The sequence below is a fragment of the Marmota flaviventris genome, chromosome 1, assembly GCF_047511675.1.
Source record: "Marmota flaviventris isolate mMarFla1 chromosome 1, mMarFla1.hap1, whole genome shotgun sequence".
Classification (NCBI taxonomy): Eukaryota; Metazoa; Chordata; class Mammalia; order Rodentia; family Sciuridae; genus Marmota; species Marmota flaviventris.
The window spans coordinates 191,501,248-191,527,711 of NC_092498.1; the positions used below are offsets into that span (position 1 = coordinate 191,501,248).

The 26,464-nt window shown below is 42.7% G+C and overlaps 1 protein-coding gene across 2 annotated transcripts in view; it reads right to left on the reverse strand.

The window, feature by feature from the left end:
• The window catches only part of Osbpl10 (oxysterol binding protein like 10), a 266,818-nt gene that overhangs the window by 234,778 nt on the left and 5,576 nt on the right, over nucleotides 1–26,464 (reverse strand). The gene's annotated exons all lie outside the window — the stretch shown is intronic.

Sequence of the window (26,464 nt, forward strand, 5' to 3'; positions counted from 1 at the left end):
GAGAGAAGGTTGGGAGGCTGGGGTTGTATGTAGCTCAATGGAAGAGAACTTGCCTAGCATGTGTGAGGTACTGGGTTTCATTCCCAGCACCACATAAAACTAAGTAAATAAAATAAAGGGGGGGAGGAGGAGGAGGAAGAGGAGGAGGAGGAGGAGGAGGAGGAGGAGGATAGTTGGGAGCCAGGTGCGGTGGTGCACACCTATAATCCCAGTGGCTGGGGAAGCTGAAGCAGGAGGATCACGAGTTCAAAGCCAGCCTCAGCAATGGTGAGGCACTAAGCAACTGACATCCTGTCTCTAAATAAAATACAAAATAGGGCTGGGGATGTGACTCAGTGGTTAAGTGGCCCTGGGTTCAATCCCTAGTACGAAAAAAAGAGAGAGAGAGAGAGAGAAGGTTGGATTCCTTTGTCTAACCCTAAAACAATTAAACATCTGAGGTGCCCATGTGTAGACCCCCTCGTTCCTCCTGCACATGATTCCCACTAATGCTAGTCCCAAAAGGGAGGAAAACGGGGTCAGAAAGATGGCTACCACAGCCAAGATGCCACAAAGTAGGAGGAGCAGGGACTGAATTAAATGACCCCTAAACCCCGGCAACTCTAATCATCTACAAAGAGCCTTTGTGCATTACTAACACTAGGCTGAAAAGCAGAAAGAAGAAATAACCTCCAAGTTTCATGGAGAGTGTATCTGTCTCCCTTCTTGCAGTCATCAGGCATAATTTTAAAGCTAGCCATCCCAGCAATGAAAAGGAATCCATGACTGATAAGACATGACTACACAGATGTATCTAAAAACATTATGCTGACAAGAGAAAACCAGACACGAGTGAGCACATGCTGCGCCATTCCATTTATATGAAATGCTAGAAAAGGAAAAATTAATCTACAGCTGGCGGTGGAGAGGGAAAGAAAGGGAATCAGGATGGGTTGCCTAGGTGGTAAGGGGCAGGGGTCACAAGAGAACTTTCCAGGAAGATGGTTCTATTCTGTACCTTGATGGGTAAAAGATGCATGCAAATTGTCAAAATTCAGCAAATGCATACTTAAGATTTATGCATTTCATTGGGAAATTGGGCATCCAGAAAAAACCTACAAACAAATCATGTTAATAATATTCACTGATAATATGCATGCTGAAACAGGAATGAGTAAGTTCACTGATGTTAGCAATTTACTTTGAAATGTACAAAGGCACTGTGCTGATGGATGGACACACGTGTGGTATAAAAGCCAAGTATAATAAAGTGTTAGTTATAGAGTCCAGGTGGTAGATATATGTGCTCACTGCACAATTCTTTCAACGTTTCTGTAGTTTGATATTTTTCATGATAAAATGTTTATGGGGGAAAGTAAGTCATAGAGCAGGGTAGAAAAGGTAAGCTAATTGCTAAGAAAAATCATACTGAAGCTATTGGCAGGAAAAAAAATCATACTGAAACTGTTCATGCGGCATAGGACTGGCACCACCAGGCTTTAAATCAGCTGTAAGCTGCTCAGCCAAAAGAAAAAAGGAAAGGAAGATGGTAAAGCTGAGCATCAAAGCAATAAGTTATTGGACAACTGCCCTATATTAGAGGTGTGTGTTTGACAGCCACATGCTGTCTGATTTTAGTTTCAAAACGTCCCACCCTGCAAGGTAGGCATATCATCCTTTTACAGATAAGCCGACTGAAACTCAGGATGGCATAGCAACTTATCTGAGGCCACACAGTCTAGGATTTGAAATGGGTTCTGCAGCAAACTCCTAGCTGCATAGAAAAAGAACCATGAGTTCAGCACTTTTCCCTTTTGCTAAGGTCAGGACCATGCCATGGGCACAGACGTGGCACAGCAGTCACTCCTACCCAGCAGTGCCTTCCTAGTTATATGCATGGACCCCTCCTTGTCATTTAAGTCCCTCAATAGTCTTTGCAAAGTCTCCCATACTCAGTCCTCTTTCATCTTCTCTTTTCACTACAAGGGGATGCTACCCACGAGGGGGTTAGCCAGCATCTCTGGGCACATACCCTTAGTAACAGGAAGTGCAAAGGGGCTCATTTCACCACCATCAACAGCTTTCTAGGCATCGGCCCCATCTATAGAAGCCAGAAAGCTAAAAGTTACACTTCACTGACTCCTTTGCAGCTAGGTTCTTCCAAGCAGACACACACCCCTGCAAGACTGGAAAAACACAGGGTAACAACAGGAAGCAGCAGCCATACACTGGGAGATCAGAACAGCAAGACAGCGAAAGGTGTGTTGGACTCCTCAGAGCAGCTGGGGCAGATGTTTCAATGTCCTGCCTCTCAGGTATCAAGGCAGAGGTGGATTTAAGAGAGCTGGTTGGAGACAGGCTGTGTTATGCCTAAAAATACAGCATCCAGCTTGGTTCTCCCACAAATACTGTAAATGCTCTAATAAATCCCCTCCTGTTTAGCCTGCTTAGAAGGAATCGGTTGTCTGCAGTTATGATCCTAACCAGAGTATCTTCCCAAGGGCTCTGCCCCTACCTCCCAAATTTTGATCCTACACAAATGACTGTAAGCTAAAACAGTCAACCTCCCAGTACACGACATAAGCTTCCCATCTTCCACAGGGGAGGACACGAGGAGTAGAGAGAACATACTACGGTTCATCAGATTTTATCAAGGTACACAGGGTGTCCCAGAAAAACAAACCTAGAACAGCTTTTCAAATTTCCCAGGGAACAGAGACAACAGAGCAAATAATGATGTCAGACTTTCCCAGGCCCTGGCCTTGATCCCTAGAGTGGGATTTGGAATAAAAGAGGTTAATCCTAGACACCAGTCTGTGAAGTAATGATCTCATTCAAAAGCCCTGTTGGCATGGTGGTCCAGGAACAGCCTAATGATGTGTAAAGATGCAACTGACTTTTCAACTATTACAACTTACACATAAAATAAATATATCTGTACCCTCTAGAAAATACCTTAGAGGTTCCTGGCTTTGTGTCATTACCCACAACCTTTAGCTCAGGTGAGATAACGCCATCCGCTCTGAGCATGGTTAGGAGATCCAGGAACGGCTGGAAGCAGCACATAGTCACAGGTGGCAGCCAAGGAGAGCAAGTGGTGCTGACTAGAACCATTTTTAGTCAAAATGAGGAAAGACTACAAAGCAGGCAGACTTCTGCAGCAGCTAGTAACTTATCACATTTCATTGCATAATCACTGTACCCTGGTTCTTTTTTCAGACCAAAAATTGGTTTATTACCTTTTATCTCATAATTTTGTCACATGGTATAATTCCATTTGTCACACTGCTTAAAAGGTAAACAAAGCTGCAATGCATCCACTGGTAGCATGTGGACGTGCATTTGTCTTCTTGCACACTATGAATCCTCAGCCCACACTCTGTCAGTCAACATCCATGGTTTATTTAAAGTGCTGCGGCACTAATGGTAAACACATCTTACCAGAGGGCTGAGGACAGCATGCCAGATAACACAACCAACTATACAGAATCTCCAGACCCAGAAAATTCTTAGGTCCATATTTTGCAACACTGTAGCAAATTTTCTCAAGTGTAATATTTTGACTATAGTGCACAAATCAATAACAACTCATTTATCAACTTTATTTTTCAGGCCAGAAAAATGTTCATTAAACTTTCACAGACATGATGTACATCAATTTGGACTATTTAATTTTAATGTATATTCATGAGTAGCATGCATACTAATGTTGCACCAAAGAAAGTTTAGTCATAATTGATTTCTAAATAATACCAGCACATTCTTTCTTAAAAAAAAAAAAAAAGCTTCACATAATGATCACACCTCACTGTTTTGCAAAAAACAAAAAAAAATGGCATATAAAATCTGCACTGATTATGGTATGAAATACAGTTTTCTGAAGGTAATTACAAAAAAGTATCTTTGAAGTATTTTGAGCAATGACAATACTATTGCAAAAAAGAACATTACCATTCTTGTATAGACATATTTGGAAATTCCTATTTGAAAAATACAGCTTTACCTAGGTGCAGGGGTGCATACCTGTAATCCTAGCAACTCAGGAGGCCGAGGCAGGGAGATCACCAAATCCAAGCCTAGCCTGGGCAGCTTAGCAAGACCCTGTCTCAAAATAACATAAAAAGGACTTGGGCTGGGGATATAGCTTGCTTCTCATGCACAAAAACCCTGGGTTCAATCCTCAGCACCGAAAAAAAAAAAAAAAGACTGGGTATGTGGCTCAGCAATAAAGTGTCCCTGGCTTTAATCTCCAGTACCAAAAAAAAAAGAAAGAAAGAAAAGGAAAATGTCCTTTAGAGAGATGTTATGCACAGTGAGACTGAATTATTGTCCTTTTCTTCTTGGTTTATTGTGTGTACATCTGTTAAGAAGGAAGAAAAAATTAAGCATCTGCTATGCTTTAGACTTTGTGGCCATGTGCAAGGAAGGGCACAGACTCAAGCCGCCACCTTACCCTGTAGTTTAATGGCTTACCTGTGATCACAGCCAACTTAGAGCCAGAGTGGGACTTTGACACTGACCATGTGTTGGTCCCTGAATAGCCAGTGGCCTGCTTTCCTTTAGCCCTGGCCTGATTTCTATCAACAGTTAGTCCTCTGGGTGTTGTTCTTTTGCAGGGCTAATATAACAAGTGAATTATAACTCTTATTGACAAGGTGAAAACCACACAAAATGACAGTGTACCCTACCAACTGGTGCTTAGAAACATCTTCTCTGTTGAGTCAAGTTTGTGTCTTTAGACCCCACTTGATCCTGATACACTTACAACTGTCAGATCTGGGGGGCATTATGCTTTTTAATAACGCCAACTGGTAACATACATACATCAGGATGTCACAAAAGTACATATGAAAGATGGGACTCAAAAAAAATGAAGAAAAATAAAGATACAGTTGTAACGAGAGTGGTGGGATTGGGGTCCTTTTTATTTCCCCAAAGAAGTTTTTATTTTTGTTGCATCAACTTTTTGATAGACAAAGGCATCTTTCCCACAATGGATGTTAAATCTCACCTGAGATGTTTATATTTGAATACTGGATTCTTCCTTCATCACCTGTAGAACCATCAGCCTTATTCTCCAAAAAGCCATTAAACTAGGGGTCAGCAAGCACTGGCCCATGAACCAGGCCAGCCCAACACTTGTTTTTGTAGATAAGGCTTTACTGGAACACAGCCACCCTCAAGGGCACATAATTGTTTACATGTCTATGGCTGCTTTTAGACTATAATGGCAGAGTGGAAATTATTTACTATTTATCCCTTTACATGAAAAGTAAATAAACACTACAGCACATGGTAGGTTCACTAACGCATCATCAGAAGCATTCCCAAAGGTCACATACCATCTCTGAAGAGCCAGGGTCCTAAAGACACTTTTAGTAACAGTGGCTCTGTTCCTCAGGAATGAAGGCGTGTCCTCAGTATCCTAAAGAATTAAAGTCAGTATGCTACAGCAATCAGGCAAACCCTTGTTTATAGAAGCACAATTCACAATAGTTGAACTATGGAACCAGCCTAGGTACCCATCAACAGATAAATGGATAAAAAAAAAAAAGTGCTATATATACACAATGAAGTTTTATTCAGCCATAAAGAAAAATGAGATTATGCCATTTGCAGGAAAATGGATGGAACTTGAGAACACTTTGTTAGGCAAAATAAGCCAAACCCAGAAGGTCAAGGCTATATGTTCTCTCTCATATGTGAAAGTCAGAAAGGAAAAAGAAAAAGAAATATGTGTGTGGTGGGGAGAATCTCATGAAAATCAAAGGGAGGTCAGTAGAACAGAGGGAAGAGACCAGAGGAAGGGAAAAGGAAAGAAGGGGAAATATGGGGGAATGCCATTGGCCAAATTATATTGTTATATTATGTGCATATACACATAAAATCTCACCATTATGTACAACTAAAATGGGCCAATAAAAAACACTGTGCCCCCCCCCCCCACAAAAAATGAAGGAAGGAACACACCATAGACTCAAGCAGCTACATTTACCAACTAAGCCATAGTCCAGGCAAGAACTCACCCCAAACAATCACTGAAAGCACTGTCCTAAGGAACGGCTAGGAAGTAAGTAGCTCAAGGAGAAAAGTCCTAAATTTTGAATGCTGGCTCATCCTAGCAAGCCAGGTACCTACCTTCCATTTTTTGCAACACCATAAACAATGCACTATCTAGTGACAGATCCAACATAGTCCTAAAGGCCCGTTCTTTGTTCATCATCTAGAAAATTAAATAAAAGCAACTCTGGCCAACGAAAGCTGCTATTAAACACCAGTACGCTTTGCTATGTATTTGAGGAAATCAGCGTCAGAGTCAGAGATAAGATATCCCAGACACGATCTTTTAATACCCCAGGAACACAGGGTTCCAGAAAAGCTCTCTGCACATTTGGACGTTTTCTCCATCCCTCAAAAAAACAGCTAATAAATAAACCAGAACATCAGATGAGTCTCAGGGCATCAGCCAGTTAATGTGAGCATCCTCTGCTATTTAACAAAACCACAGAGCAAGAAGACCATTTTTAGCATCACCTTCCTGGAACTTTTCCAATGTGAGGAGCAGAGGTTCGATTTCTGCTTCTAAGTCAGCCACAAACTCTGGGCATAACTTTGAACTAAACGTCATCTCCTTGGGACCATTTCCTCACTTGTAAAATGGAGCCTGGTCAAGTTCCTCTGAGGCCCAGCACAAGGCCCTATGAAGGAAAATGTTAGCCTCCCCTCCCCTTGACGGGTATTTTGATTTATTTTGGAAAATGCTTCCAGAAAAAAGATATAGGGAAAAAAAATGCCAGGATTATTCCTGGGCTGTGACATGTGGCCGCTCTGCTACTTAAAATCAGCTTCTCTCAAACACAGAGAATGAAAGCTGCCCATCAGGAAAAATACCACGCTCCCTCCTGAGGCCTGACGTAGGCCGCTGGAAAAAGTCTTTTTCCAAACTCCTGGAGATGGGAAGGACCATTTTGGCACTTGGCTGAATGCTTAAGGAATGACACATTGAAAAGCTTCCCTGAGCAACAAGCAGCTCAAGACCCAGGCATCCTGCAAATAGGGACCCTCAGAGATGCCTTCCTGCGCTTCAGTCAGCTTCCCGGTTAACGGTGCCACATTCCTGGAGCTCTGGATTGCCAGAGGAATCACTTGAAATGAGACACACACACCAGCCCCCACGGGGCTTGTCCTTCAGATCCTCTGCCACCCTCCCCACATTCAATAATACCATGTAAAATTAAACAAACCAGAACTCTGCCTTCAGCTCACATTCATGATAACAACAGCATTTACATCAATTAGGATTATAAACAGACATGGAAATGAGAGGCAATAGGGGAATCAGTTTAAATATTTTGTCATCAGGCCAAATTCCTTCTTCAGCTCCAATTGACCTAAATGAGAAAGCAAGGCCAGAATGGACACTTTAAGGTTATGGGTGGGATTACGTGTAACAGGGCCCTTCCCCACCTCACCTCCACCCATTTCCAAGTAAGAATAGGAGGCTCCATCTTTCCCTTTCACCACCACAGGAACCAAATGAGTACCTATGAACCTTCCCAAATCCCTGAACACTGTCACCAGAGGCTGTGAGGCCTATTTCTCCCTCAAGGGCATTAGCCATCTAGCTCCCTCTCACCACCCCTGGTTGCTCCACCGTATGCTCATTAAACAATATGCTGCTCATCACAGGCCCAAAGCAACAGGGCTAAGAGATCACGGTCAGAGCCAAACCTTTTCTCTCTTTAAGTTAATTAGCTCAGTTGTTTTTTAATAGTGATGAAAAGCTGACAAACACACCTGCTTTCTTTCTTACCCAAAAACCATCCTCCTTAATCCTTCCCAGAAAGGGAAAATAGATTCCAAGATCCAAAAAAACTCACCAAGAAAGTTTAAAACACAACATACTTGTAAACCAACCTTGCTCCCCCAAAATGGTGTAAACCACCTAGCAACTCACAAATGTCTTGCCATGAAATGTTTAATCAAGAAGCATGCCTTTATTATTTTGTTTGCCAGAGCTACTCTACATAAAACATCCTTCCACACCATAAAGTATGATTCTAAGCCAGTCTGTAACAAACCAAGTTCTGAAACTGTGCAAATCCACTCATTGGCTCAATAATCAAACACTGAGCACTTACAAGCAAACACCAGCCCATGGCTGCCCTGGTCACATGACTATCACAAGCCACTCAACAGGAGGGAACACCTAAGTGTGAGGGATTTGCAAGGCCAAGAAGCCAGAGAAGGCTCTAGAACAGAAGCATCCGCCTACTGTGGAAAGCCAGCACCACTGAACTTTATTTTAGGAAGCAGATACTATTTTTAAAATTTATAGTAAAAGAGGGTGTGCGCACTGTGTCAGAGCAGGGGACACATGGGAACTCTCTGTACTTTTGGCTCAACTTTACTGCGAGCCTAAAACTGCTCTAAAATGTAAAGTGTATGAGAAAGAAAGAGTGCACACTAATGTTTTGGGGGGAGAAGACAGGGTAATTATTGATGTCTTGTTTTTTCTTTGATCTTTGCTGAATTTTAAATTTTTTCCATAAAGAGTATACAACAATATTTTCATAACCAGAAAAAATAAGTCATTAAAACAGAATAACCGGGGCTGGGATTGTGGGTCAGTGGTAGAGTGCTTGCTTAGCATGTGTGAGACACCGGGTTAAATCCCCAGCACCACATATAAAAACTAAATAAACAAAATAAAGGTATTGTGTCCATCTACAAAACTAAAAATATTTAAAAAAAAAAAAACAGAATAACCATCACCCCCTCCCCCCAAAAAAGGAGGCAATGATATTTGTATTAAAAAAAAATTTGCCCAGCATGGTGGCGCATACCTGTAATCCCAATGGCTCGGGAGGCTGAGGTAGGAGGATTGCAAGTTCAAAGTCAGTCACAGCAAAAGGGAGGCATTAAGCAACTCAGTGAGACCCTGTCTCTAAATAGCATACAAAATAGGGCTGGGGATGTGGCTCTGAGGTTGAGTGCCCCTGAGTTCAATTCCCAGTACTCCCCACCCCCAAAAAAAAATCCAGGGGTGGGGTTAGATCAGTAGTGTAGCATGCTTGCCTCCCACGTACAAGGCCCTGGGTTCAATCCCCAGCATTACCAAAAAAAAAAAAAAAAAAGTCATTGAACTATATACTGAAAACAGGTACACTTGGTCTGTTAGTTACGCATGCGAGGCAAGCACTCTACCAACTGAGCTATATCCCCAGGCCTAAAGTTAATTTTAAGTAGTTGGAGGAAAAGTTTTAGAACTCATGCATTTCACTATTAGTACATAGTATAAAAGGTCTTTCTATGGAAGGAGAAGACATGCACACCAGTTAAATTCAAGTCAATTCTCTAATGTGGGCCCCACCCATTTCACAGCTGGGATCTTGTGGCCGAGTTTTCCTAACAATGACGTTTGTAATTCTATTAAATAAATGATTTTCGAAGCAAATGATAATCTTACTTTTTCGTGGATATAGACTTTCAGCTTGGGGAGATGAAAAAGGGGTGGTGAAGGTCTCCCAACACCATGGATGTACATACTGCCCCCCAACTAGACACTTACAATGATGAGAAGGGTAAAATTTATGTGATATATGTTTTACCATAACAAAGTGATTTTTTTTTTTTGGAGATTCCATCCCTTTCCAATGGGAGAGAAGTCTTCAGCGCTCTGCTTGATTCTCCAGGTGCCTTTTCTTATAAGAAGTTTAAAGTGAGGGTTTCAATCACTTCATCATTCTAACTGTAGCATGAGTCCCCTGTGACAAAAATTTTCTATTTGGTGATTTTTCATGAAGTCCACAACACGGAGAGGTGGATCTGGAAAACAAATCCACATTTCCTAGATGCAAGGCCCATCCATGCACATGGGGGAAACTAGCTCCAAATCACTGCCTCTTTGATTTAATTCATTAAACAAAAATTTGCTGAGCACTTACTTTGTGCCAGGCAGGGGACCAGGACTTAGGTCCAAGACTTAGGTCTAATGCCTACTCTCCTGAATCTCACAATATAATGACCTGCTTTCAATCAAAATACTTCATTTCCTTAGCAATTTCAAATAACATGACAAGACATGGTATGACTTCTGTTTCTCAAAGGAGCTATGTGTTTTCTTTCTTTCGTGTGTGTGGCAGGAAGGTATTAGGGATTGAACTTGGGGATGCTCTAACCGCTGAGCTACATCCCCAGTCCTTTTTATTTTTTGAGAACATGTCTCACTAAGTTGCTGAGGCTGGCCTTGAACTTGTGATCCTCCTGCCTCAGCTTCCTGAGTCACTGGGGATTACAGGTGTGTACACCACTGTGCCCAGCTCTTTGTTATTGTTCTTTGAAAGAAATCAAACTTAAGAACGACAAAAACATTACAAAGAACTCCTCTATATACCTTCATCCAGACTCAATCATTATTGATGTTTTGACACGTTTGCTTTATATGGGCTCTGACCATCTCTCCCCTTCTTTCCTCCATCCACCTCCTCCCCTTCCCTTCCCCTATCTCCCGCCCCTCTCTTCTCCCCTCCCCTTCCCATTCCCTCTCTCCTTATAAAAAGTTTTTTTCTTGAGCCATTTAAGAATGAATTGGAGTCATCTCCTTTAATCCCTAAATATTTCATCAGGTACTTTCCAAGTACATTTTCTTATATAACGACAGTATCATTATCAATTTCCGGCAGTTTAACACTGATTGAGTAGTATTATTAATGTACAGTCCACACTCAACCACTGCCAAGGGTCCAAACAACGGGAGGCAGGGGGTGCACGGTGACTCAAAAGCTCACCCCTCAACCACCAAGTGAACTGGAGACAACAGCAGGAGATACCACCTGCAGAGACACCCCCCACGGGGCCTTTCCTGAAGGATCCCAGAGAGAAGGAGCATCTCATGACCTTGAAGTTCTTTAAGGAAGCTGACACCAATAACTACCTCACATTTAACCTGACTTTTTCATGACTCATTTTGGTCCTATTTATTTTTGTTCTATAGTCACTGAAGATCTTAGTTAAAAATATGTCTTGTAATAAAATTCAGTAGCATCACGTTCCACACCCTCCCCATTAGAAGCTACTCTGAATCGATAACCCTCCTGATTAGTACCTCTTTGAGCATCCTCAGTTTTCGCCCTTATCTGTCCCCTAAGGAGACTTTCCAGATCTTTGTGTGTGGGCAGGAGGACATTGGGGATTTAACTGAGGCCCTCTACCACTGAACTACATCACCAGCCCCCTTCTTTTTTTTATTTTATTTTGAGACAGGGTCTCACTAAGTTGTTAAGGCTGGCCTCAAAATTGCGATCCTCCTGCCTTAATCTCTCAAGTTGCTGGGATTACAGATGAGCCACAGATGTGGCTTGGGTGGGTTCCATGCTGCCCCCAAGAGAGGCTCAAAATATGGAAGATTTTGCATATCTACCCCAAGAGTAGAAGTCTCAGGGTATATAATTAAATCTCCCTCTTCAAAAGGAGGTGGGTGAGACTTGGTGGTCCCACAGTTCCTACGGTGTGCTTGGCAGATCTTTCCAATGACAGTCTACCCAGCACTCTTAAGGGGTGAGCAAAGGTGTTAGAACCCCTTTGGTCACCAACCACCCATCGTTAGAACCAATTCATAGTTCTTCATATCAATCTTTACTTGATGAGGCCAACAATATGTTTATATGAAATCTGAATTGGAGTTTGGTAAGGTAACCAGCACAGCATTTCCAGGTGAGCCTGGAGCAGATTTTTCAGGTATTTGCCTAAAATAGCAGCAGATGCCTGGTAAAATACCTTAAAAAATCAAAAAAATAAAAAAACTAACAGCACCTGTCCTGAGCTATTTACATGCTTACCAAAAAAAAAAAAAAAAAAAAAAATGAATGAGGACCAAGTCCCCATGACCCATCATTTTTTGGGGATGGATACGGGAGATTGAACTCAGGGGCACTCAGCCACTGAGCCACATTCCCAGCCCTATTTTGTATTTTATTTAGAGACAGGGTCTCACTGAGTTGCTTAACGCCTTGCCATTGCTGAGGCTGGCTTTGAACTCTCGATCCTCCTGCCTCAGCCTCCAGAGCCGCTGGTATTACAGGTGTACATCACTCGACCACTGGGAATACAGGTGTGCATCATGCGACCGGCCCAAGACCTATCATTTGATTGACAGCCTGCAGTGATATTAAGGAAAATTAAAAATAAGTCAGGGGAAAATCTGAATTCCGCTGACTTGATATGAGCTGGAGTTGTACTTTCTTCCCAGAGCCCAGCTCCAAAATTCTAAAATACAATTTGAAAAAATGAGGATATGGAACTGAATGACACCTTCAACCACCTGGACCTAAGTGACATTTACAGAACAGTTCGTGCAATGGCAACCAAATGCATATTCTTCCCAAGTATACACGGAATGTTCACCAAGACAGAACACAGCAAAGTTCATAAAGCAATACTCAACAAATCAAAAGGAACTAAAATGGTACAAAAATATATTCTCTAGCCATAGTAAGAAAATTGGCAAACACTTGGACTTTAATACACTTCTAAATAATTCATGGGTCACAGAGAAATTCTCAAAGGAAATATGAAAATTTTTTTGACCTAAACTAAAATGAAAACACAATCTATCAAAATTGGTAAGGGCAACCAAAGTAGCGCTGAGAGTGAAATTCATAACACTAAACGTTTTTATTAGAAAAGAAATATTTTCCTAATCTAAATATCTACCACTAGGCCCCATCTCCAAAATGTGGCACCATGTTCCAATAGCACTATAGGCTGGCAAGCAAGACTTTACTACATAGCCTTTGGGGACATTTCAGATCCAAAATATAACAGGTTATTAAACAGGAAAGGGCCATCTGGCCAGGTGTGATGGTACACATCTGTAATCCTAGCAGCTTGGGAGGCTGAGGCAGGAAGATCACAAGTTCAAAGCAGCCTCAGCAACTTAGCAAAGCCCTAAGCAACTTCATGAGACACAGTCTCTAAATAAAATTTAAAAAGGGGGGGGGGGGCTGGCAATGGGACTCAGTGGTTGAGCACCCCTGGGTTTAATCCCCAGTGCCAAAAAAAAAAAAAAAAAAAAATCTGGTCCTTTCTGAGCAGCCATTCATAGGAAAGAAGCCCTGTGCACTGACCTCTACCTGCCTGGTGAATACAAAAGCTCACAATGAGCCTGTAATCCCAACGGCTCAGGAGGCTGAGATAGAAGAATCTCAAGTTCAAAGTCAGCCTCAGCAATGGCAAGGTGCTAAGCAACTCAGTGAGACCCTGTCACTAAATAAAATAGAAAATAGGGCTGGGGATGTGGCTCAGTGGTCAAGTGCCCCTGAGTTCAATCCCTGGTACTGCCTCAAAAGAAAAAAGAAAAGAAACAAAAGCTTACAATGCCAAGATCCATCAAGTACACACAAATGGGATATCAGAGCCCAAAGAGACAAACAGGACTCTGGTGTTTTAATTTTTTTGTTTGGTTTGGTTTGGTTTGGTTTTGGTACTGGAGATTGAACCCAGGGGTGCTTAACCACTGAGCCACATCCCCAGCCCTTTTTTATATTTGATTTAGAGACAGGGTCTCACTGAGTTACTTAGCCCTCACTACGTGCTGAGGCTGGCTTTGAACTCATGATTCTCCTGCCTCAGCCTCAAGAAAAGAGCACATGGGAGTGTAGTCCCAGCTACTCAGGAGGCTGAGGCAGGAGGATCACTTGAGCCCCAGAGTTCAAGGACAGCCTGGGCAACATAGTGATACTGCATCTCAAAACAAAAAGAAAAGAAAAAAAGAGCAAGATCCCCGCTAAAAGGTGACATCGCTGATGGCAAAGACGCATGCAACACCACGAGCCTGGGAGGCCAGGGGACAACTGAACTACAGTTCCCTGGGAATACCTGCCAGCTTGATGGGCAAGCCAGCACTTGCTGTGGCCTCAAGCCCCACAGTCTTCATCCTGCAGCCCGACAGGGATAAGGCCACCCAGGTGCATGGGAGCTGCTCTTAGAAAGGGGATGTGGCTCAAGCGGTAGCGCATTCGCCTGGCATGCATGCGGTCCGGGTTTGATCCTCAGCACCACATACAAACAAAGATGTTGTGTCTGCCGAAAACTAAAAAATAAATATTAAAATTCTCTCTCTCTCTCTCTCTCTAAAAAAAAAAAAAAAAGAAAGAAACTGGCCCATCAAGCCAGGCACCCTGGCACACGCCTGTAATCCCAGCAGCTCCGGAGGCTGAGACAGGAGGATCATGAGTTCAAAGCCAGCCTCAGTAAAAGCGAGGCACCAAGCAACTCAGTGAGACCCTGTCTCTAAATAAAATACAAAATAGGGCTGGGGATGTGGCTCAGTGGTCGAGCGCCCTTGAGTTCAATCTTCAGTCCCTCCCCCCACAAAAAAGGTGAAGAAACTGGCCCACCACCCCTGGAAAATTCCAAAGTCACGTTCCACTGGCCCTCTGTGTCCAGAAACGTTTTACAAGCAATGTTAAAACCAACACCACATTCTAGATAATTACAGCCACAGAATGAAGTTATGGGTTTAAAATCGAGTATAAAAGATAGTTCAGTCAGATTTTCCCATGTTGCAGCAAGGCAAAAACAAGCAATATGCTTCCCCCTTCATCCCATTTACAGACGAAAACCCAGTGGAGGGTTATGTAAGAGAAAACAACTAAACAGAGAAGGGATAAATGCACAAATCTCCCAAGCCTCGGGTTTAATGGTCCCTTCATAAGCTGCAAATATGCTGGCTTTACCTAGTTTAATGGACAATTGCTCGTAGGCACTAACAAATTCAGTCAATTCCACTGTAGTTAACGTCTGGAATTGTCTAAGAATCATTTCTACCACACCTGGGCATCTTCCAAACCTGTCTGAAGGGGCCTACAGAACAGGGGCCTCGGTGGCCACTTTAGAAGACTAGAGTTGAGGCCAATCAGATCAATTTATTACAGATAGGCTACATTCAGGCAGGAAGATACTGCAAGCTCCACAGGCTTTTTGTTGTTAAGTTTTTAATATAATTTCCAGTTCACAGAGAAGTGACAATAATATACAGAACTATTTACTACTAAAAAAAACTCATAACATTTGGCCACAGTTGCTTTATCATGTTCTCTGTATGTATTTATTTTTCCTGGAACCACTTAAGAGTAAGTTGTCGACATATGGTGCCTTTAAACCTCTGAATAGTTCAGGGTACAAATATTGCAATCAAGTAATGAACATGAATGCTGTCCTGTTATCTAATCTACAGAACTTATACGCACGTTGCCCATCTTCAAAATAATGTCATTTACAGGGAAAGAAAACTTCAGATAACGAGTTATATTTAGTTGCTCCACAAAGGAATTGTAAAGTTTTAAACTAATGAAACAAAGCAAAAATAAAGACGGAAATAAACAAAGCCCCAAAAGCACTAAAAATAACAATAACACTACGATGCAAGAAAGGAAAAGAAAGCAAGCCTTTAGATAAACAGAAATTCAGACAATTCCACGACACGAAGAACTGCAATTTAGTTTTCATCCAAGTTAGGTCATGCTCTGTTTTTTAAAAAAAAAAACTTCATCCAGACTTAAACTTGATTTCACAAACATGAGTTGAGTCCTTTTTTTTTTTTTTTTTTTGGTGTTGGGGATTGACCCCAGGGCCTTGTGCATGTGAAGCAAGCGCTCTACCAACTGAGCTAGAGGTATATCCCCAGCCTCGAGTCCTCTGTCTTTGTTACAAAGGTTTTTTGGTGTTTTTTTTTTTTTTCCTGAACATATCTTTATGTCCAATCCATAAAAATGGCCTATCCTGTTATTTAAAATAAGAATGAATTGTGCAGTTTGGGTTTCCTAATACTATTTTCTGCATTTTGGCTGACTCCAAAGGAATCGTGAAAACTGACATTGGACAGAACAATTTCAGTTACAGGAAACTCCCGAATTAACCAAGCGACCATAATAGTGTTACGATGCACTTTAGGCCAAGGTATCAGCTGCAGACTTCTCGTAAAAAGGAATAAGGCACACATTAGCCAAGCTAATAAAAATTACCACAAAAGTGATTTGCTAGAGTAAAGAGTGGCATCAACATGAAATGTATATAATAAACATCCAGCAGGGCGCTCTCAACAGCCATTACTAGCACCAACTAGGCTTTTTTTTTTTTTAATATTTATTTTTTAGTTGTAGTTGGACATAATACCTTTATTTATTTATTTATTTTTATTTTTTTTTTACTTATTTATATGTGGTGCTGAGGGTCAAATCCAGGGCCTTGCACATGCTAGGCAAGCTCTCTACCCCTGAGCCACAACCCCAGTCCCCCCAACTAGACTTTTGCCCTCTTCAACTTCTTCTGGACCAATATACTAAATGAATCCACTGCAATGAGTGTGAAAGAAAAGTCCTGAGTGGCATGGTGAGCAGAGCGGGGTCAGGAGGCCCATTTTTAAGGTATTAATAATAGGGCAGAACTCAGATTCACAAGAATCCCAAAGCCAAGTGCATTCGCAAACACATCTCCCGGTCTCAGCAAAGTCCACAACGCTCCATGATCTGGGAAAGGGGCTCTGCATAAAGCCAACATTCATCCATCAGTGCCTACAAATTGTCACAGGGCCTAAGAGCCTCCTCATCCAGCCCCCAGGAGCCCAAGTGCAAAGAAAGCCAAGGCAGGCAAGAGAAGGTACAGAGCGGCAGCCCAGAGAAGGCAAGAGCCAGCAAGGGGGTCCAAGGAGAAAGCCCTGAACACACAGACCGGAGAAAACTCACCAACCATCACCTGCCCACAGTAAAGCCATTCTGCTCATTAAATCACCTACTTCTTTTGGAAGGCCCTGGCTAGAGAAACAGAAAGAGGGAGAGAGGAAAACAGAATATTAATCATCTTGCTGTGGAATGAGCTGGTACTGGTCTATCCTGAGACTAATCTCATCTCATTTGTAAAATGAGGGGGTAGGTGTCCAAGTTCTTACAGAGTAGTGAAAAGAAAAAACATTACAGTCAGACAAATCCTGGCTCCACAACTTTTTTTTTATTTATTTCTTACAACTTATTAACTATGCACTCTATGTCACTCAAGACCTCCATTTTTAAAAAATATTTATTCTTAAGTTTTAGGTGGACACAATATCTTTATTTTACATTTATGTGGTGCTGAGGATTGAACCCAGTGCCTCGTGCATGCTAGGCGAGCACTCTACCACTGAGCCACAACCCCAGCCCCTCAAGACCTGTTTCTTTATTGTAAAACAGAATTCCTGTATCCAGTGAGATTAGATCTGTGAATAGATGCTTATAAAAGAAACTTATTCCCCACTCCCCATGGAAAATTCCAGTTGTTAGGCCCACGATCTGTGCAATGGCTCTGATCCACAAAGTCTCAGAGACCAGGTTTCTTCTGCCTTGATGGCCTTCATTCCAGTCACCTCGAGGTTCAAGGTGGCTGCTCAAATTCCTGCCGTCATGTCTATATTCTAGTTTCTGTCATCATGTCTGTATTCTAAGAGGATAGGTAAAAAATTGGAAGCGACAGAAGAAAGTTCCAGGAAAATACCATAAAACAACTCCGCTTACATCCAAAATATAATCTCATGGCCATCTCTACCTGTAAGGAGGAGACAGGGTGTGAATATAGTTTTATTTTAGACAGTCACATATCAGCTAAGAACTGGGGTTCTGTGACTGTATAAGAAAAGGAAACTGAATAGTTCTATGACATCCCCACTCTCGTTTTAAGGATTAAGTTGAAAAATAATACAAAGTGCCTAATGCTTCCTAGGTTCACAAATAGTGGGAGGGCCAACATTCCCTATGGTAATGTGGACATGTTATGACCAGTGTTCCCAGGAGCCTTTTCCAACCTGGTCCACCCATCATTGTCTCTTCTCTGGCCACCCCACACACAACCTACAACCCGGCCACACCAAACCCATCTCCTCCTTTCATGCCTCCAAACCATTGCACTACTCACAAAACCTTCTGCTAGGAAGCCCTCCTCAAGCCGTCTGCAGGAATCAGCGCCTCTCGTCAACATTCCAGAATGTTCTAGAAGGTTCTTCACCTCACGGCTGCTCTCCCGGTGCCAGTGTTCAGTTCATCCGAACAACACTAGGACACAGACACTATGTTGCTCCCATTTTACATGTTCGGAAACTGACATACGGGGAGGTTAAATAGCTCATTTGAACTCACACAGGTGGTACAGAGCAGAGCCGAGACTCAAACACAGGGAATTTATTGGACCTGAGTCTAATCTCTTAGCCAGCACAACAGGCCGCCTTAATTACCTGCATTAGGGGTACTAGGATTATTCTTTTTTTTTTTCTGGTGGTGGTGCATTATTATAATAGACAATAGCAGGATTCATTTTCACATATTCATACATGCACATAACATAATTTGGTTAATTTCATTCCCAGTACTTCTCCTTTCCTTTCCCTCTAACTCGTCCCTTCTATTTTCATGAGATCCTCCCACCCCTCCCCATTGTTTTTCTTTTTTTTCCTCTAGCTTTCATCAGTGAGCAAAAACATACAACTCTTGACCTTCTGAGTTTGGCTTACTTTGCTTAACATAATGCTCTCAAGATCCACCCATTTTCTTGCAAATGACACAATTTCATTCTTCTTTATGGCTGAATAAAATTCCATTGTGTACACACATCACATTTTCTTTATTCATTCATCCGCGGATGGACACCTAGGCTGGTTCCACAGTTTGGCTGTTGTGAATTGTGCTGCTATAAACACGGTATGCATAGATCCCTGTGGTATTGATGACTTGAATTCTTCAGGATAAATGCCCAGGTGTGATAAAGCTGGGTCAGTCAGTATGTAGAAGGCCGGCTCCATGCCTAGTCTTTTAATGATCTAAGTGTCCTTTTAGTTCAGGGATGGTCAAATTCTAACCCACACGCTGTACACAGCCCACTGCCTGTTTTTACAAATAAAGTTTTATTGGAACACCTCTGCTCCCACTTGTTTTCAAGGGGAGGATTGCATAGCACCACAGAAACCATATTGCCCATCAAGTGTCAACGCTTTCCTATCCTACAAAAGTCTGCCCTCCCCTGTTATGGACTGGGCTCAGTGAGCGCCTCAAGGCAGGATATCCTCTAGGCCTTTGTCCTCTGTTGTTCCCAGATTCTCACATGGCATTTGGCTCACACACAAAAGGCACACAGGACATACATGGGGTATTAGCACTGCATCAGGCCTCTTTACATGCAAAGAGGAGTGTGTGCGACAGAGGATGCTGCAGCTCTCTCAGGACCTTGCACTTCCTCCATTGTGTTCAGAGTGGACTTCACAGCCCGAAGGCCCAGGGAACTGTTGGGGTGCATTTCATTACATTATTAGCAGCCCACCAACACCCCAAAGGACTGACCACCATAGAGAAAAGTTGGGGGTCATCGGTATTGTTCACCTCATCTACTAACTCCCCTGAACACAGGCCCAGGCAGAGCCTCCAATTCCACCATGCTCAGAGCCCAGGGTACCTTGTAGCCTCATGTGGGCCAAGTGACAGTCTCACAGATAGATACATAAAATCCCAGAAAAGAGTCACTAAAAACTGGTACCTCAAAAAAAAAAAAAACTGATGCTGATTGCCTTTCACTTTTTTTATATTTCCATTGATACATTTATAGAAAGGGACAAAACCACACAAAAACATAAATAGTCCCCCTTAAAACTACAACACAAGAAGAAAAAGTTATTCATGGCTCAAAGGCTTTCTCTGACCTTCAACGAACAGAACTGCCACACAAAGTCCTGTAGAACGTTCCCTAATTTTATCGTTGTTACTGATATCATGGCAAGGGACACGAATAAAGCACTTTCCTTCTGGGCTGTAACCACATTCAATCCAGTATGGGTTATCAAAAATCAAATTTTGGACTGTTTTCTTTTTAATTCAGACTTGGCCTGGCCCCAAATCACATCAGCGGGAGCCAGAAGAAATGCAAAAAGCCTCCCGCGTTTCCGACACAATCATTTCAACCTTCTTTCAGGACACAAAGGCCCAAATTGCTTCTTTCTTCCCAGAGTCCTCAGACGACCGTCCCCAAGCTGACTGTGAGGAATCTCAGGCTAGGCAGCAGAGATGGCCTTCTACTGTGCAAACCAAAGCACTTCGGTCACCTGGGTCCTCACTCATGGGAGGAACAGCTAAGACACACCTGCAGATTTGCTAAATCTAAACCGACCTGCCCATTCATACATACTCGAGTCCCACAAAGACATATACTCACTGGCTTGTCTAACACAAGACTCTCGATCCACAAATGTCTACTGAGAACCAATGCTACAGTTTGGATCTGGAATGTTCCCCAAAGTACCATGTGTTCAGAGGTGGGTAGTTGTGGTATGGATGTGAGGTGCCCCCCAAAAGCTCACATGTGAGACAACGCAAGAAGGTTCAGAGGAGAAATGATTGGGTTATGAGAGTCTTAACCCAATGAGTGGATTAATTCCCTGATGGGGATTAACCGAGTGGGTGTGGCTGGAGGAGGTGAGAATTGGGGGCATGGCTTCGGGGTGTATATTTGTATCTGGCAATTGGAAACCTGTCTCTCTGCTTTCTGATCACCATGTGAGCTGCTTCCCTCTGCCACACTCTTCCTCCATGCGGTTCTGTCTCACCTCGAACCCCAAGGAATGGAGCTGGCCTTCTACAGACGATGACTTCTGAAAATGTGAGCCCTCAAATAACTTTTTCTTCTCTGCAGTTGTTCTGGGAGTCGCAGCAGCAAAAAAGCTGACTAAAACAGTGGGACTTTGGGAAGTGATTGGATCCTGAGGGCTCTGACCTCCTCAGTGGATTCGTCCATTGAGAGGAGGATGGACTACTGGAGGGGGGGGGACCTTGTGGGAGGAAGTAGGTCACTGGAGGCTGTGACCCGGAAGGGTTTATCTTCTCTCTGACCCCTTCCTCTCTCTGCTTTCCAGCTTCCATATGAAGAGCAGTTTCCCTCCACGATGCCCTTCCGCCATGCTGTTCTGCCTCATTTCAGGCCCAAAGCAATGGAGTCCACTGACCATGGACTGAAACTTCTGAAACAGTGAGGCAGAATAACTCTTCCCCTCTTCTAAGTTGTTCTTGTCAGGTATTTTGGTCATAGCAATGAAAAGCTGACTAATAACCTACTACATGCCAAGCACCAGGCTAGGCTGGAGCCTGAGGGAGCCTCGCAAGGCTACAAAGTTGTTATCTTTTATGGATGAGGAGACCAAGACCTAGGGAGTTAACAACTTGCTCAGGGTCACTTAGCAAAAAGAGGCAAAGCTGGAACGTGAAGGAGGTCCACCCAACTGCACCAGCCTGAGCGCCTGCCCATGGCCCCTCTGAGAAACACTGCAACTGGCCTGAGGAACAGGCAGTCGCCTGCTTTCCAAAATTGGCCAGAGTGGGGCACAATCCATCCACCTGTACCCTGCCACTGGGTTCAGCCACTCTGGAAAAGAGCCAGCCCCTTTTTACATAGAATGCACCTATCCTATGACCCAGCAATTCCAATCCAGATATTTACCCAAGAGAAATAAAAGCATATGTCCACACAAAGACCTGCACACAGAGAGCAGTTTTATTTATAATAGCCCCAAACTGGAAACAACCCAAATGTCCATCCACAGGTGAATGGATAAAAATATTATGTATATCCACAGGATACACTATCACTCAATAACAAAAAAAAAATTATATACTACTGATGGGCAGAGCAACACGATGCATCTCAGAAGGTTATGCTGAGCTAAATAAACCACACTCCAAAACAGATATTCTGTGCGGTTCCATTTACATGAAATGCAAGAACAGACAAAACCAATTCACAGTAACAGAAATCAGAAGGGATTGCAGAGGGAAGACCGCTGGATGGAGTGAAACCCAAATAAAGTTCCAGGCAGGGAGGAAAGTAGAAATATTCTGTGCCTTTTGGGGCAGTGGTTACCTGACATAAACCACTGTCCAAACACTAAAGATCTGAGCACTTACTAAACCACTGTCCAAACACTTAAGACCTGAGCACTTATTTCATGTTGATCGTTACCTGTAAGGAAAGTCGTCAGGTTAATTAGTGAGTCATTCTGATGATAAAATGGAAAACGTGAATTATTTCACGTACATGTCTAAGTGTGGTTGCTCAACAGTATTTAAAGAAACCCCAAAGAAACTCTGATTTGCCCATTAAAAGGAAATTAGGCTTATTGGCTGGCATTAGAAACAATTTGCCTGACAATATTACGTACCTTGCATTTGCCCAAGGGGTCTGTCTAGTAGACAGAGATGAATGAGTCCACCAACCCTTCTTAGCAAGCCCACTAACAGTCATGACAGTTCTGTGGGCCCTCCCAAGGAAGAGATGCTTGTCACCATGGCAACCACTGAAGGGTGGGAAACGGGGACGAGGAAAGAAGGCAGAGATCTTAAGAACCAGCTTACAGCTACCATGTGGGAATCTGAATAATGCCCTCCACCCCCAAGATGCCCAGATCCTAATCCCTGGAACCTATAAACATTGCCTTATACGGCAAAGACTCTGGCATGTGGCAGATGTGATTAAGGATCTTGAGATGGGAAGATCATCCTGGATTATCTGGGTGGGCCCTAAATGCAATCACAGGAGCTCTCCTAAGAGGGAGGCGGAAGGAGGCCTGGCACACACAGAAGGCACCTAAGGGATGTGCCGAGGCAAAGACAGAGGTGATGCCATTACAAGCCAAGGACCGGCGGCAGCCACCAGGAACTGGAGAAAGCTTTTCCCTTAAAGTCTCCAGGAGAAGTGCCAATATTTTGTTCTGCCAACACCTTGACCATGGCCCAGTAAAACTGTTTGACACTTCTGGCCTGCAGAACCGAGAGAATAAATGTGTGTTGCTTTAAGCCACCAAGTTTGTGGTCATTTGTCGTAGCAGCCATACAGAACTGATAGGGACTAGAAGCCCTAACTACTCGGATAGCTTTGGCCAGTGGTCCATGTTTACCCTCTGTCAACTCAAACCTCTAATAAATATTCAAAATAACAAAATCCATTTTATTTCTTGAAAGAAAATATCAGAAAAATATCTTCATTCACAGGGATAGTAAGCAAAGATTTCCTAAACGGGAGTTTAGGAAATTAAAACTGAAAAATGTGGCTATATGAAAATTCACGATTTGTGTTTATCAAGAGACCTAGGAAGAAGCTGGGCTCACTGAAGCACGCTGGTAATCTCAGTGACTCGGGAGGCTGAGATAAGAGAATGGCAAGTTTGAGGCCAGCTTCAGCAACTTAGCAAGACTCTGTCTCAAAATAAAAAAAATTTTAAAAAGGACCAGGAAGGTAGCTCCATGGTGGAGCACCCTAAGTTTCATACCCAGCAAAAACCACCTCCCCAAAAAAAGAAGAAGATGATGACGATGAAGAAGAGAAGCAAACACACCAGTAAGAGATGAAATTGCAAACCACTGAGAGAGGAAACTACCTGCTTTGTGTGTATATGAGGTGCCCATGCCCACATGTGCACATACCAAAAAGAATTGGTTCCAGAATATATAAAGAATGCCTAAAAAAACACCAGATGTGGTGGTGCACACCTGTAATCCCAGCAACTCAGGAGGCTGAGGCAGAAGGATCACAGGTTCAAGGCCAGCCTCAGCAACTTGGTGAGACCCTCAGCAACCTAGCAAGAACGTATCTCAAAATAAAAAAATTAGAATCCTGGAACCTATAAACATTGCCTTATATGGGATGTGGCTAGGGATGTGGCTCAGTGGTAGAGTACCCCTGGGTTCAATCCCTAATACCAGATAAATAAAAGAATACTTAAGATTCACTAAGAAAAAAGCAGACAACCAGTTGACAGGTAGGCAAAGGGCTCAAAGAGCACCTCACGAGACATGACGTCCCAATGGCCAATCGACACGTGGAAAGTTGCTCAACGTCATCAGTCATCAAGGAAAAGGCAGGTTTTATATCTCAAGGAGATACCACCACTCTCCCATCAAATGGCTAAAATGAAAACAAAGAAATCTGTCAAGGGTGGATAAGAATGGAGAGCTCCCAGAACTCTCTCACACTCCTGGTGGGGGTATAAACGAATCGGACCACTGTGGAAAGCTCTCAGGCAGTATCCACGAAGCTGCACAGTGGAAACACTGGATCCCAGTATTTCCACTCCTAGGTTGCACACCCACAGAAATGCACACTTCTTGTCTCCAAAATACATGCATGAGAATATCCACGGCAGCACTATGCAGAAGGACCCCAAACTGAGAAGTACTCATATCCTCAAAGACCAGACCTCACAATTATACCCAGAAACACAGACGAGCCTCACAAACATGTTTAAAGAAAGAATCCAGACATGAACGATCACACGGGTCACATACTGTATGCTACAAAACTAATTCAAAGGGAGGCCAAACCAGTCCATGCTGTTTCAGCGGAGAGGGTGGATAGTCTGGGACAGTGGCCGTTAAGGGACAGCACGGGTGGCAGGTGTTGGCTGCCATTCCTAGATCTGGGTGTGCTCCTTTGTGAAAAATTCATTAGCCTGTGTTTGCTCCTGATTTGTGTCCTTTTCTAAATGTATGTTAGACTTCAAATGTATGCCACCACTTACAAAGAGACGATGTTAAAAAAAAAAAAGCATGACTTTGTTTTTTCTCAACAACTTTCTCAAACTGCAAAATAGATGCAAGTTTACCATACAACAAAAAAAAGAGAATAAAGTAAAAAAAAATCACTCATCATCCCACCATCCCAAGAAAACTAGAGTAATCATTTTGGGATAAATTTCCTCTAATACACATTTTTTACACCATTTAAAAGTCAGAGAGGACAAATCCTGCAGGGAGTAGCTAATACAAAGCAGGTGCTCAATAAATATTTTAAACCATAAGTGAATAAATCTTATTATATGCTGTTTTGTAACCTAGGCAACATCCCTTTATTATTACTGTCCATGAAGCAATCCAGTGTCCCTAAAGGATTTTGGTACGCAGCCTCAGAACAGTCTGGTAGCCCAGGCAGCAAGATGCAAATACTTCCTAAGCACACACGGGCAAGAAAGTAAAACCCAGGGCAGTGATCTTCAACTTTGATATGGCCAATTACCTCAAAAAACACTCATTTTAATTCAGTGTGGTTCAAAAAGTTAATATATGCCCCAGTGACTTTCTTTTTCTCATGTGTGTGTGTGTGTGTGTGTGTGTGTGTGTGTGTATTCGTGCGCACACTGGGGATCAAATGCAGAGGCTCTGTGCATTGCATGCTAAGCAAGTGCTTTACCACTGAGCCACACCCACATCCCAGCTGCTCCCCAGTGGCTTTTTTTTTAAATGGGACAAGTAGCCCCAAAATGCAGGTGGCTAACTTGCATTTTCAAAGCATGTTGTTAACCAGGGTGAGCCAAAAACAAGCCCTGGATATTTGGTCACTAACAGCCCACCTGGGTGGGTGGGCCCTTCGCCAGCATAGACACGTAACAAGGAAAGTCAGAATCTGTGACCCAGAAGAAACAGGCTAATGGACAGAGTGCAGGACAAATGATATACTTATTAACGCAAGGACAAGCTGGCAAAAACAGGTACAAAGTCAAAAATTACAATATTAATATTACAATATTAATGATAATGTACTATATATTATTTTACTATTACTATTAATATATTATTAATTATAGTATGCATAATTATAATAGCAATAATGTTAATAATAACTAGCATTGGCCAAAATAGAACTAAATGTTGGCTTAATTACTTCTCTTATTAAGTTGATATTACTACCATGGTTTGGATGTAGTTTGTTCCCTCCAAAATTCATTTTTGGAGTAACATTGCTGAGAGATAATGGGACTTTAAAGAGGTGTTTGGGGCATGAGGGATCCACTCTCATGAAGGGACTATTGCCATTCTCCAGAGACTAGATTAATTCTGGAAGAAGCAAGTTCTTGCCCTTTTGTGATTGAATTAGTTGCCATAAGAGAAGGCTATTATAAAGCCAGGCTGCCCTTCATTTTCTGTTTCTTCTGTAGGTGCCTGACTGCCCTTCCTTCTTCCCACCATATTATGACTCAGCACAAGACCCTCACCAAATGCAGCCACCATATCTTGAACTTCCAGTCTCTAGAGCTCTGAGCCAAATAAACTTCTTTCCTTTATAAAAACAAAAGTGTTTTGTTATAGCAGCAGAAAACAGACTAAGACACTGAATCAACATGGGAGATAGCAGTGACCAAGAGAGAAAAAAATTCCCTGTCCTCCGGGAGGTTACAATCTAGTAAGGAAAAAAAAAATTAAGTAAAATATGGAGCTTGTCACGTAGAAAGGAAGATACAGATATCAGGCTGGGGAAGGGAAGCTGTAATTTGGTTCCAAGTTTTAAAATGATTACTTCAAGGGCTGGGATGTGGCTCAAGAGGTAGCACGCTTGCCTGGCATGAGTGCGGCCCGGGTTCGATCCTCAGGACCACATACAAAGATGTTGTGTCTGCCGATAACTAAAAAATAAATATTAAAATTCTTTCTCT